At 45.7% G+C, this 12,696-nt stretch overlaps 1 protein-coding gene across 6 annotated transcripts in view; it reads left to right on the forward strand.

Annotated features, from left to right (window-relative positions):
* The first annotated feature begins 3,341 nt into the window (after positions 1 to 3,341).
* Positions 3,342 to 12,696, forward strand: part of LOC147011126 (rho guanine nucleotide exchange factor TIAM1-like) — a 158,561-nt gene continuing 149,206 nt past the window's right edge. For 5 of the 6 annotated variants that reach the window (XR_015052466.1, XM_085859913.1, XM_085859912.1 and 2 more), the window contains exon 1: positions 3,342 to 3,545. The gene's annotated coding sequence lies outside the window, so the exon portion shown is untranslated. The remainder of the gene's footprint in view (positions 3,546 to 12,696) is intronic. The other variant, XM_085859914.1, reaches the window with a different exon arrangement.

Raw genomic sequence — 12,696 nt, forward strand, 5'->3', positions numbered from 1 at the left:
AGACTGCCGCAGCTGCAGTGTCCCTTGCAGTAGGATGGGGGTACTGTACGACACTACGTGGAGCCGTCTGCAAAAAGGAAGAGGAGATTTTTCAAAGCATCAGAGAGGTCATTGAAATAGATGAGGAACAAGACTGGGCCCAAAACACTGCCTCGGGGAGCTCCAGCCTCCACTGGGAGAGGGGAGAAGAGGGTTCCCTTGTTGGCTACACGTTGACTGTGTGAGTGAAGGAAGTTAGAAATTCAGGAACGAAGGCAGCCTTTGTTGTAGTTGTGGTACATTGCCTAAATTAAAAATACCACCCTCTCGACTACGCTTTTTACTTCCACCACTGAAGGTGGATGGAGGTTATATTTTCACCCCTATCTGTCTGTCTTTGTTGGGTCACCGATATAGGTGACCCTTATTGTCAGTAATTCTGTCTGTTTGTTTGGATGTTTGTTTGGATGTTTGTTCGTTTGTCATCAGCATAATTGGTAGTAAACGTGGGCGGATTTTGACCAAACTCGGGTGGTAGGTATATCTTATGATCTAGTGCTTTGGAAATTGTGATGGTTGCTAGGGACGCTTTGGTTCCCCAGCAACAACCTAAAAACCTTCGAAATCGGTACCGTTCACGAGAAATCAATTCCGAAAGCCATTAACCCACGTAGGGTTATGAAATTTAGCACGAATGATCTACAGGTGATGCTCTATCAAATATATTCCGGTTTTTGTGATATATGGAATACTTTATCCGCAGCGCCCCCTACAATTAGGGTATGCGTGAAAATTGTGGAAAATCGAAAGCCCCCTAGCGACCAGGTGAGTGCATCGATACGAATGAAACTTTGCAGGTTCATGGTACTCAATGAGTACTACAACTTTGCCTCAGGACATATTCACCGATTTTGCTTAGGTCAGGGGTCAAAGGTCAATTAGTGCAAAAATCGATAATATGCGAGAGCTGGAGGTGCCTTTGCGTCAAATGCTACTCCTCCTAGGATTACAGTCGGATGGTCATGAAAATTCACACTAATCGTCTGGAATACATTGTGCACAATGATCGAGCCGGATTTTCAATTTAGATCTTAGTTCACCCACAGCACCCCCTCGAACTTTGGGGATTTCCGATTTCAAACCGCATTTTTGGTACTTTTCATTCAAATGGATACCGAGTAGTTATCAGTAGATGGAACTGGATGAGATTTGATATGCATAATCTTAAGGTGATTCCCTATCTGCTATATGACATCCATTTTGCTCTATATCTTATAGTTTCCATGCTCGGCGACCCATCGCCGCCTACCGGCTTGTCTGTTTGTTTGTGAACAAGATATCTCAAGAAGTTGAAGACGGATTTGGCCGAAATTTGGTGGAGAGCTTGGGTATGTGACACTGATGAAATTATTCGATTTTGGTGAAGATCCGAATCCAGACCCGTGAATTTTTGAAATGATTCTTCACCATTGAGTGATTGGGCTCAAACGATATCTCAACTAGTTATGGACTGTATGCGCTCCACCGAGTACCCTTCCAGTTTATGTCACGTGACATTGATGTCCTGAAAGCACATAGTTGAACTTGTACATAAACCACATCTGGGATAAAGATATCAATTTACTTGAATATGAATTACAAAGACATTAGTAGACAAAGGACAAAGCCACACAGTCATAAGGCAGCATGTGGGATTCAAACCTTGGTTGCCAACGTCATGAGAACCATTGGTTGAGACAGCAAGGTGAAACGGAGCAACCAATTGAAGATGATCATCGGTTGTATGACGAAGGTGTGCATGAGAACAATGGGGGTGATAATTTTGTTGTTCAAATGGCCATGTAGTCCATATTCATCATTTTGTTGGGAACACCACTTAATTGGTTTGCCTGGCCATATTATTATAATGAGTGTGACAACTTTCTCCTCCTTCCACCCCAACCGTTTGGAGGAAAACGTCACAATATTGAAAGTTTCATCCTTTGTTTGGGAAATATATTGACAAAGGTCGTGCGGGATGGAGGTTGAACCCTGAACTGCAGCTGTATGCAGATTCCATTTTTAAAGGGGGATAAAGAAATGGCAGCTGTGTGAGCCGCAAAGGAGGGGTGGGAGGGGATGGTGGTCGTGGTTGAGGAGTGGTAAACACTACACGACTACACTGTAGAGGGGAGACACCAAGGGGGGAATGGGGTCGCCTCGTGGTGAGCACGAACCGGGCAAGCTGGGCCAATAAACGGGAACAGATTTGAATACAATGTTCAATCATCATCATCATCATCCATATCAACCATCACCACCATCACCATAATCATCACCATCATCATCATGTCGTGTGCAGAGCGCCGGTGCTGCCCGAGCATCGACTCGACTTCTCGGTACCGGGTCGCCACTCCGACTCGGGAAGTCGAGCGAGTGCAGGAATTTTGGAATTTGGTCAAGATGCCGGCGATAACTCGCCTGCTTTTCATGAAAGGCATCGTGGGATCTCTTTTTTTTTTTAACATCCATCGACTAACACCGGCATCCGGGACGCCGAGCTAACCGTGAGCACATTGAAGAGCCCTGACTGCCTGTGAAAGCTGCTCGGGATGACGGTTTTTATAACTCGGTGTGGATTCGAACCCCGGCGAGGCAGCTGAGCGAGACGTGCGCGTGCGGCCCTCGACGATCCCATTGGGTGGGGGTATTAAAGGGGCGTGGTTTGGTGCCGCCTACGTCATCATGTGAAAACTTGTGAACTTGTCGATGACTTTGATCCGAATGAAGCTCCCCACCCCCAACCCCATCCCCATCCCTCCTCCGAACAATGAGAACTCGTCTCTCTCTCTCTCTCTCTTTATTAAAAATGGAACTCTGCACAAGTTTAACCGTCAGTAGGAATATGTTATCTTGTAATACTTGGACTTGTCGTCCATTTTAACCCTCCTGGGACCAAACCTATCAATGACCATCTGCGCACAATTACCGTTGTGACCACAGGCGCGTTGCGCAGACTTCGTGGCGCGCCGGCCCGGAGACCTCTCCGCAAATTTCCGATTCCCATCTGAACCGTTCACTCGGAATCCTTCACGTCCGATGGAAGTGAATATTTGTCCAAATCGTCACCATTCATCCGATTTATTTATTTATATTTCATCACCAGGTGCGCGTTTACCTGGGCGGGTTACAACTACAACGTTTGGAGCAGAGCGACGATCAGGTGGAGATCGGATGACGTCACACCTCGACGCGTCACGTCCTTTTACGTCCGACGTCGCTCATTTCGCCTTCCCTCGGCCTCGCTCCTCTTTCCACGCCCTCAAGCTCCGCCCTCGGTCTCCTCTCAGCCCACACGATTGGACCGGAGAAGCGAAGGGGGCGGAGCTTGAGGTTCGGTTCGTCTCCTCCCGAGTGGGACGCAGGAGTTCGCGACTCGAGAGGAGCGGGCGCGTCCTGCGGTCCGTTACCATCCTCCTCGCTCTTCCCCACCAGCCCCGCCGGTCTTCGCTCGCTGCTCCGTGTCCTGGGACAAAAGGGACGACTATCCGGTTGGACGCCACCTCGGAGCCACTGGAAAAGTTCAGGTGTGTAACGCCGGGAGTGTGTGTGTGTGTGTGTGTGTGTGTGTGTGTGTGTGTGTGTGTGTGTGTGTGTGTGTGTGTGTGTGTGTGTGTGTGTGTGTGTGTGTGTGTGTTGCTTTTGTGCGGAAATTTGTTTCTTCTGTGTTCGTCTTCATTTGGCTCTGATTTAGAACGATGTAGATTTTCGCGAGTACGGGCACACCATCCCCCTCGTGCGCACACCATCCCCCGTGCGCACACCATGCTATGCGTGCACATACTTCACATCTCTGCCTTTCTGCTTGGACGCACACCATATCCTCCTTTCGATGTGCACAGACGCCGCGCTCCTCTTTGCTGATGTACACACTCAATCCCCTGCTTTCTCCGTCCATGCTCGTACGCCACACACACACACACACACACACACACACCGCGATCCCCCTTCCCCGCCCCTCTTTCCATCCACACTATTATCCCAGGGAGGATACACACATAAACACACACACCGACACACACACGGACACGCACACACACACCGGCACGTGCACACACCGACACGCACGCACACACCGACACGCTCACACACACACCGACACGCACACACACACCGACACGCACGCACACACCGACACGCACGCACACACCGACACGCACACACACCGACACGCACACACACCGACACGCACACACACCGACACGCACACACACCGACACGCACACACACCGACACACACACACACACACACACACACACCGACACGCACGCACACACCGACACGCACACACACACACACCGACACGCACACACCGACACGCACACACACACACGCACACACACCGACACGCACACACACCGACACGCACGCACACACCGACGCACACACACACCGACACACACACACACCTTTCCCAACGTACTTCAGTTTATGGTGTGACGGTTTAACTCCCCTGGTGGAGCTGAACATGTTTTCTTTACAAACAGCTCGTGAGTGTTTGTTCTGTGTCCAGGTGTAATTACCTGCCCCAGTTCGCACGCGCCACCTTGGCTCCTCGTATGGTTTTCCACATTAGAGACTCCCGTGGGTCCTGATGATGCACACACAGCGTGACGAGGACATGATGCTCCTGATAACATGGTCAAAGCTGTTAGTGAAGGACGATCTCCTCCAATGATTCCTTTGGTCTTCCAGGCCCAGATCACAGGCACACACCACGGCACACACCACCTTCCCTAAATGAACAAAATAATTATGAATAATCATGATGTGTTTACCCTCACATCATGAAAAGAGTATGGTGTGTGTACATAGAGAGAGGAAGAGGAGTATGGTGTGTGTACATGGAGAGAGGAAGAGGAGTATGGTGTGTGTACATGGAAAGGAAGAGGAGTATGGTGTGTGTACATAGAGAGAGGAAGAGGAGTATGGTGTGTGTACATGGAAAGGAAGAGGAGTATGGTGTGTGTACATGGAGAGAGGAAGAGGAGTATGGTGTGTGTACATGGAGAGAGGAAGAGGAGTATGGTGTGTGTACATGGAAAGGAAGAGGAGTATGGTGTGTGTACATGGAAAGGAAGAGGAGTATGGTGTGTGTACATGGAAAGGAAGAGGAGTATGGTGTGTGTGTACATGGAAAGGAAGAGGAGTATGGTGTGTGTACATGGAAAGGAAGAGGAGTATGGTGTGTGTACATGGAAAGGAAGAGGAGTATGGTGTGTGTACATGGAAAGGAAGAGGAGTATGGTGTGTGTACATGGAAAGGAAGAGGAGTATGGTGTGTGTACATGGAAAGGAAGAGGAGTATGGTGTGTGTACATGGAAAGGAAGAGGAGTATGGTGTGTGTACATGGAAAGGAAGAGGAGTATGGTGTGTGTACATGGAAAGGAAGAGGAGTATGGTGTGTGTACATGGAAAGGAAGAGGAGTATGGTGTGTGTACATGGAAAGGAAGTCCGTATGGTGTGTGTACATGTAAAGTAAGAGGAGTATGGTGTGTGTACATGGAAAGTAAGAGGAGTATGGTGTGTGTACATGGAAAGGAAGAGGAGTATGGTGTGTGTACATGGAAAGTAAGAGGAGTATGGTGTGTGTACATGGAAAGTAAGAGGAGTATGGTGTGTGTACATGGAAAGTAAGAGGAGTATGGTGTGTGTACATGGAAAGGAAGAGGAGTATGGTGTGTGTACATGGAAAGGAAGAGGAGTATGGTGTGTGTACATGGAAAGTAAGAGGAGTATGGTGTGTGTACATGGAAAGTAAGAGGAGTATGGTGTGTGTACATGGAAAGGAAGAGGAGTATGGTGTGTGTACATGGAAAGGAAGAGGAGTATGGTGTGTGTACATGGAAAGGAAGAGGAGTATGGTGTGTGTACATGGAAAGGAAGAGGAGTATGGTGTGTAATATTACGTTTGTTTTTATTATTTAATTTACGAAATCCACGACCAATTCCCAAAATCCGTTGCGGAATGAAGATGGAGACGTTATTTTTTTATCTTTTCAAACTACCCGCCAACATGCGATTGGACAAGACGATCCCATTGTGCATGGGACAATGTAATGGCAGAGGGTTGTGGGAAAAAATAACACACACTTTTAATTTTCGGTCTCGGTGAAGGATCCGCGAGTGTGCTGCACTCCGTGCTTCCCTCTGTACGGACGAGCTCGATCATGGGAAAAGAACACCCTCTCTTCGTTCACCATTACAGATTGAGCTGGAGGACAATTATGATCAAAAGATTCAGCAAGACGTTGCCGACGTCCCTGGAGATTTAGTCATTAAAACAAAACTTCTCAAACAATCATTTAATTGGCCCAATTGCATCTCTGCCACTCTCTGACGGCTAAAGCACTCATCTTCCCATCGTGTGTGTGTGTGTGTGTGTGTGCGTGTGTGCGTGTGTGCGTGTGTGTGTGCGTGTGTGCGTGTGTGTGTGTGTGTGTGTGTGTGCGCGTGTGTGTGTGTGTGTGTGTGTGTGTGTGTGTGTGTGTGTGTGTGTGTGCGCGTGTGTGTGTGTGTGTGTGTGTGTGTGTGTGTGTGTGTGTGTGTGTGTGTGTGTGTGTGTGTGTGTGTGTGTGCGCGCGCGCACGCGCCTACACACACATGCTGGAGGAACTGAAAGGATATCATTAGGGGATTGTCCCCTCAACGCATTCCTTCACACTCTTGTCTGTTCAAGTCATCCATACCAATCGGTCTCATCCCACAAAAGCTTTCGGGTTTCCTCGGACGCGTCGTGTGACCGCGTGGTTCTGATTATTGACCGAGCTGCCGATGGAGAAACCTCGTAACTCTCATGCTCCGAAGGTTGTGAACGCCGTCCCAGGTAAAGTCGATGTGGTCGACGTGCATTGATGGGAGAAACGCTTTCTTGGTTGGGCATTCACTTCCCTTTCCCACTGGAATAGGATTACGAATTTTGGCTGAAATTGCAAACCACCTGCAACTATGGATGGATGTCTTTACAGAAAGTGCAACACGTTGTTGCAGTTAAAGGGTTTCTCATGCAGGTGTGTCCTTTTAATGGCTGTTTAAAAGGTTCATTTGAATGATGCCTACGAGGCGTCAAAGCGAGGCCTGTTGCTGGACGCGTAAAGAGCCGACACAGACATGAGCTCAGAATCTGTGAGCTTCCTGTAACTCCAATCCAACATCAACCATTGGTATGCAATCGGTTTTAATTAATATCCATCCATCCATCCATCGGGACCATACTCTGTGCAGAGCGTTGGTGCTGCCTAAGCAGTCTCCTTGGCTATTGGACACAATCCTGGACGGGTCGCCACTCCGACACAGGATACCAGCAAGCTGGCACTCATTTTGCCAACCTCGGAAGGATGGCAGGCAGAGTCAACCCCACCTGGTATTTATTCAACGGCCGAGCAGGATTTAAACTTAGGATCCAAGGATCCCAAGCCCACCACCCTAACAACCATGAGGCCAACACAGGCATTTAATTAATCTATTCTGCTTCGCAGGACATTTTGATAAATTTTTTTGTTTAACTAGAACTCATGAAATTTATTGTTGCGCTGAAACCCGAACCAAGTGCCCTCAATATTATGGGATTGCCAGGTTGCATATGCACATGATGTAACCGGGGCATTGCAGGTCGCTCGATGGCTTCATTACGTGTCATGGACCAGCTGGTGTTGAGGAGCTTGTCGGCACTCGCCTGATTACATCGCGCTCAAAATGCATGATGAATGGTAGCAAAAGAGGACCCCGGAGGACGGGACCGAGATGTCGATATTTACAAGCCAGTGTTACGAAGCACCCGGAGAGCTGTTTGGGACTTGCACAGAGTTCCCTGCTTGATTACCACGGACAACCAGGCCAAAGGCGAGGTCTGTAAGCCAGCATGCCAAGCCGAGAGATCAAAGAGAACGATTAAATTATCTTTAATTTTTCTTCATTGTCACCAAGAAAGTAATAACAGTTATTCATTGCTATCGCTAGCTGGTTCATCCAATCCTTATTTGTCTGAATCACACCTGGTGAGGATTAATGAAATTACCTTGGCCCAGGTTCCCAGTCCGATGCTCGGGGCTGAGTGCAAGTTGCAAATGGAGAGATTGAATGATGTACGCTTCCACATATATTCACAGCCTTGTTCTTTCATTAACAAGGACAAATGTGTCCAAGACCAGCGTCCTAAAGGTTTTGTCGGCTAAAAATAAAAAAAATAAAAAAAAACTTCCAATATTTCGTCACGTGCCTTGATTAAGCCAATAGCGAGACCCGTCATAATGTATTTACGTATTTACGATATATAGTGTATTTACGAAATAAATAATGTATTTACGAAAGTACAATACGATAAATGGAATAATCTTAAAATGGTAACGTGAACTTTTCGAAACCTTAAAGCAAATGTCCGAATATATTTAAAAGTTCATGATAGATGCTCTCAAAATGCACCGTCAATGCGAGGATGTGTACATGTGCTCAGTATTTAAGGAGATCCGGATCTTGTATATACAAGTCCAAGAGGTTAAGGTTTTGTCTTCACAAGAAGAACAAGAACAAGAATAACAATAAGAAGAACAACGCCGAGCTCTCTATGAGCAGCGTTCGCTACGTGAGACGCTGCTAAATATATATATATATATATATATATATATATATATATATATATATATATATATATATATATATATATATATATATATATATATATATATATATATATATATATGTCATTAAGTAGTCCTGTGTGTCTGTGATTTATCCAAAAATATATTTGATATTTTTAGCGTCATCCTTGTTGGCATTCCCACCTGATTACTTATCTCGAGATGCTGCGTACACAGGTTCAAATCTAATTTACTATCTCAATTTGCCCATTGTCTTCAAATGTCCTCGTCAGTGTGCAAAAGGCCCATTGATGTCTCCCAATGTCCCTGCCCTGCACATGATAGATGTCCAAGTCTCTCTCCGAGCCTCAGATCGATGTAAACACCGGTGGTATCTTGATGTAAACGTGATCACGTTTGAAACGAGGTTCCGAGTTGGGATCCTCAAGGCCTTCGAGCCTGTCTTTTTGCTTTTTCTTTGAGCTCAACACTAGCCGTGCCTACCTGTAGTTTCACTGATGGGTTTGACCAAAGGACAGCATGTTGTTGCATGTCACAGACATATTGCATGGCCATCTTTGAATCTGAATGAGGATGTAAAATGAAGTGAAACCCAAGTGAATAAAGGATCTTTTGTAATGTGTAGTTGTTCATTAGACCCGGTCAGTTCTGCTCCAGCAGACATGGACAGAGACGATCATTCTTCCAGGAGCGACCCGGAGGTCCCTCACTTGTAAGATGTTGTGCTCTTGCCTCTGTGGAGCCAGGACTGCACCGTTTTCCATCATGTGTTTTATTGTGTTTGGGGAGGTCTGGCAGAGAGAGGTATCAGTGGTGTCGTCGAGTCTATGTTTGTCCTGTAAAAGCTGTGAGTGGTGCCCACAGTGGAGGTGTGAAAGGTGAACACAATCAGACCTGGTGAATAATGTGTCTGTGTCGTCGATGGCTGGAGGTTTGGTACCCAGGATACAAAGTATTGTCTACTCATGTAAACCAAGTAGTGTCGTCGTTGTTACATCGTGGCTGTGGTGGTTGTTGATTGTTGTTGTTTGTGTGCTCCTTCCGTGTACTTTTATATATTTAGCCCGTGTATACGAAGCGAAAAGCGGGGTGGGTGGTGGCTGGGGGGGAGGTGGGGGTAAGCAATTGGTTCATTTCTGTCTGTCTGTCCACAAACATGGGTTTATGATCGTGGAATTGCAACTTAATTTCAAATGAATGTTACATTTTGAACACTAATCAGAAAACAAACCAGTAGTTTATCAGTACTTTGGTTCTGAATTCGTCCTGATTGTACATGCGCAGAGGAGTGAGATAATATATTTTTTTTTACTTTCTGCCTGTCTGACAGTCAAACAGAATTGAAAATCATTACAAACAGGAAACTTACTGTTTTTAATGACATCATAAAGGAAGGGGAAAAAAAATGCACAAATGACGAATATAATGGGTTAAATAAGGTGGTGTAAAAGATGCTGCATCAATGTCAGTAAACTTGAGATTTTTTTGTGTTTTCTCCAAACTTTAAAATTTTTATTTTGTTTCAATTTAATTAACAACTTGAACACTCACTGGAGAACACAAATTGCCTTTTTATTACTTTCGAAAACGTTCCGTTTAGCAGTACTTGGACCAAATATTACAGCATTTCACGTCATGACCAACCAAATTTTCCACCCGCTGGGTGGGGTAAGGTATTCTATGAACTCTGGTTTTCTCTTGCTTCGAGAGGTAGTACTATACTGGTATAAAAGCATGTCAAAAATTTCTGATTGGAGTTATTTTATTCTATACCAGCAAATACAACCCGTCGCTTCGCTGACGGGAATATTAATTGGGGGGGGGAGGAAAAGGGAGGGAGAGAGGTGGGAAGGGAGGTAGAGAGAGAGAGGAGGGAGGGAAGGGAGGTAGAGAGAGAGAGAAGTCAGAGAGGGGATATGGGTGGGATGGAGAGGAGGATAGGGGTGGGAGAGAGAGAGATAGGGGTGGGAGAGGGAGAGGAGAGAGGGATGGGAGAGTGCGGGGTGGGGGGGGGATTCCAGTAGATGTTCCGCCCAGTTTAACGTCCATCCAAGAGAGGATACCCACATTGATGAATCACCCTGCTGGTGTAACACCGAGATGACAGTTTATAGCTGGTTCTGGATTTTAACACAGGTGAGACAGCTTATAACGAGTGTGCATGCCTCTTGGTTATCCTGTCATGATGTTAACAAAACGTTTTTTTTAATCTATTTGTATTTAACTATGTCAAGATGACTGCAGAACAACATGTGTCCAACGCACGTGAGTGGCCCCTGAACTTTGTTCAAGTTGTTTGTTATACAGTATTTAGTGACAGTGCAAATATTGTACAGCGCTCGCCAAGTGGCTTAAGCACTCCAACAAAATGGTTGACAAGGAACGGCTCGCTTGGCATGCGATTAGCAATCACCGAACTGTCATATTAAACACACACCTCCCGAGACGCCCGAAATATCAAATATGTCCGAATTGGACGAATCAACACTTTTTTTTAGCTGTTGGGAACTGCGAAGTTCAATTCTGGAGCTTAAATTCTATAAATCGGTTTAGTTTAAGAGATTCGAGAGGTTATGGCATGTACCGAAATGAAATAAAGCCACAAATGCTGGCGTCTCTGGGTGTTTATAAGCATTGCAATGTATCCAGCGATTTGTAGCGACGATGAACAGGCGTTCGATAATACGAATGAGGAAAGTGAAAAAAAATAACTATCGTTAAGAAATCGCTGCGGCCTGTTCCAACTCAGGGTATGGTTGAGCAGGCCAAAAAAAAGTCAGCTTCAGACCCCAGCGAGGTTACCCAGGATGCGCCTTAAGACCCCAGAGGACGAGGTGGCCGAGGATCGCCTGATGAAGGATATAATTAAATATGGCCGTTAGTTATCATCTAAAGGGGTGTTTTTATTAACTTAAACCAATTTTCACTCTTGCACTTCCTTGGAGTTCTCTTTGTATGCATGCAAAGTTTCAGGCTGCTAGGTTTTATGGTTTTGGAGTTATGGAGGAGACGCACACTGACATACACACTGACATGCACACTGACACACACACACACAGTTATTAGTGAAGATATAATGTTTCATAGGAAGAAAAATTAAAGTGTTATTTTCAAACACTCCATGTACAAATGTGACCCTATTTTCTTTATCTTCTGGGACATTTCATTTCAACCGTGCAGTCTCATGAACGGGCCAAAATCTGAAGCCTCGGCATAGTGTCAGGTGTGCTTATATCTTCTTTAGGCCTAAAATGAAAATGTTCAATTTCCAATAACCCGACCTTCCCCAATAATTCCTGATGACCCCAATTATTTTTTATTTTTTTTGCGAGGGTCGACTTCCGGGCAGCCATTTTATGTCCGCTGCGCATGGCATGACTCTGTGCCATTGTTGACCGCTGTGGTCTCGGAGAAAGTCAGCGGCTGTTTATTTCGGTTAAGGGGTCAGAATGTTTTATCGACATTTTCAAAGCATTGCACAACCCACGTGGGATACATCGATGGTGTCTTGTTCAGTCAGAAAATGGATGTTGGACAGACATTCCCAACTCTGACAGAGGTCATGGCTGCCGTGCAGACATTTTGTGTTCGTTCTTTTCACTTAAAGTTCCGATGTGGTCACCAACACACACAAGATGTTGTCTGACTCATGAGGTTTGCATCTGACAAACTTATGTCTGGCGAAAAACTGCTACCATAAAAAAAAAAAACACACTAAAAGGTATGTTGTGAAGGAGAAGCCTATTGTGAACACAAGGAAACACCGAAATTAGACACAGGTGAAGGCCATTCAGCCCATCGTACCTGCACCACATCAACACCACACTAATTTATCAACACAAGATCAAATGAAGAAAATGTAAAAGTTTTTTTTTTTAATTAAGTGGGTTTTTTTTGTAGTTTTTGTACATTTTTGTGTCCCCCCCCCCTTCCTTGACGAGACCCCGACCAACAGCCATTCCGTACAGATGCACACAATCACTCATCAATATCCAACAACCTAAAGTCCTGCCAACATCCCCGTACCCCTCTATCTCCATAACTTCCAGGTACCTATCTAATTCTAATTTAAACTTAT

Source organism: Eptatretus burgeri, chromosome 16 (assembly GCF_056783735.1).
Source record: "Eptatretus burgeri isolate ZD-2024b chromosome 16, Ebu_testis_v1, whole genome shotgun sequence".
In the NCBI taxonomy this organism is placed as follows: domain Eukaryota; kingdom Metazoa; phylum Chordata; class Myxini; order Myxiniformes; family Myxinidae; genus Eptatretus; species Eptatretus burgeri.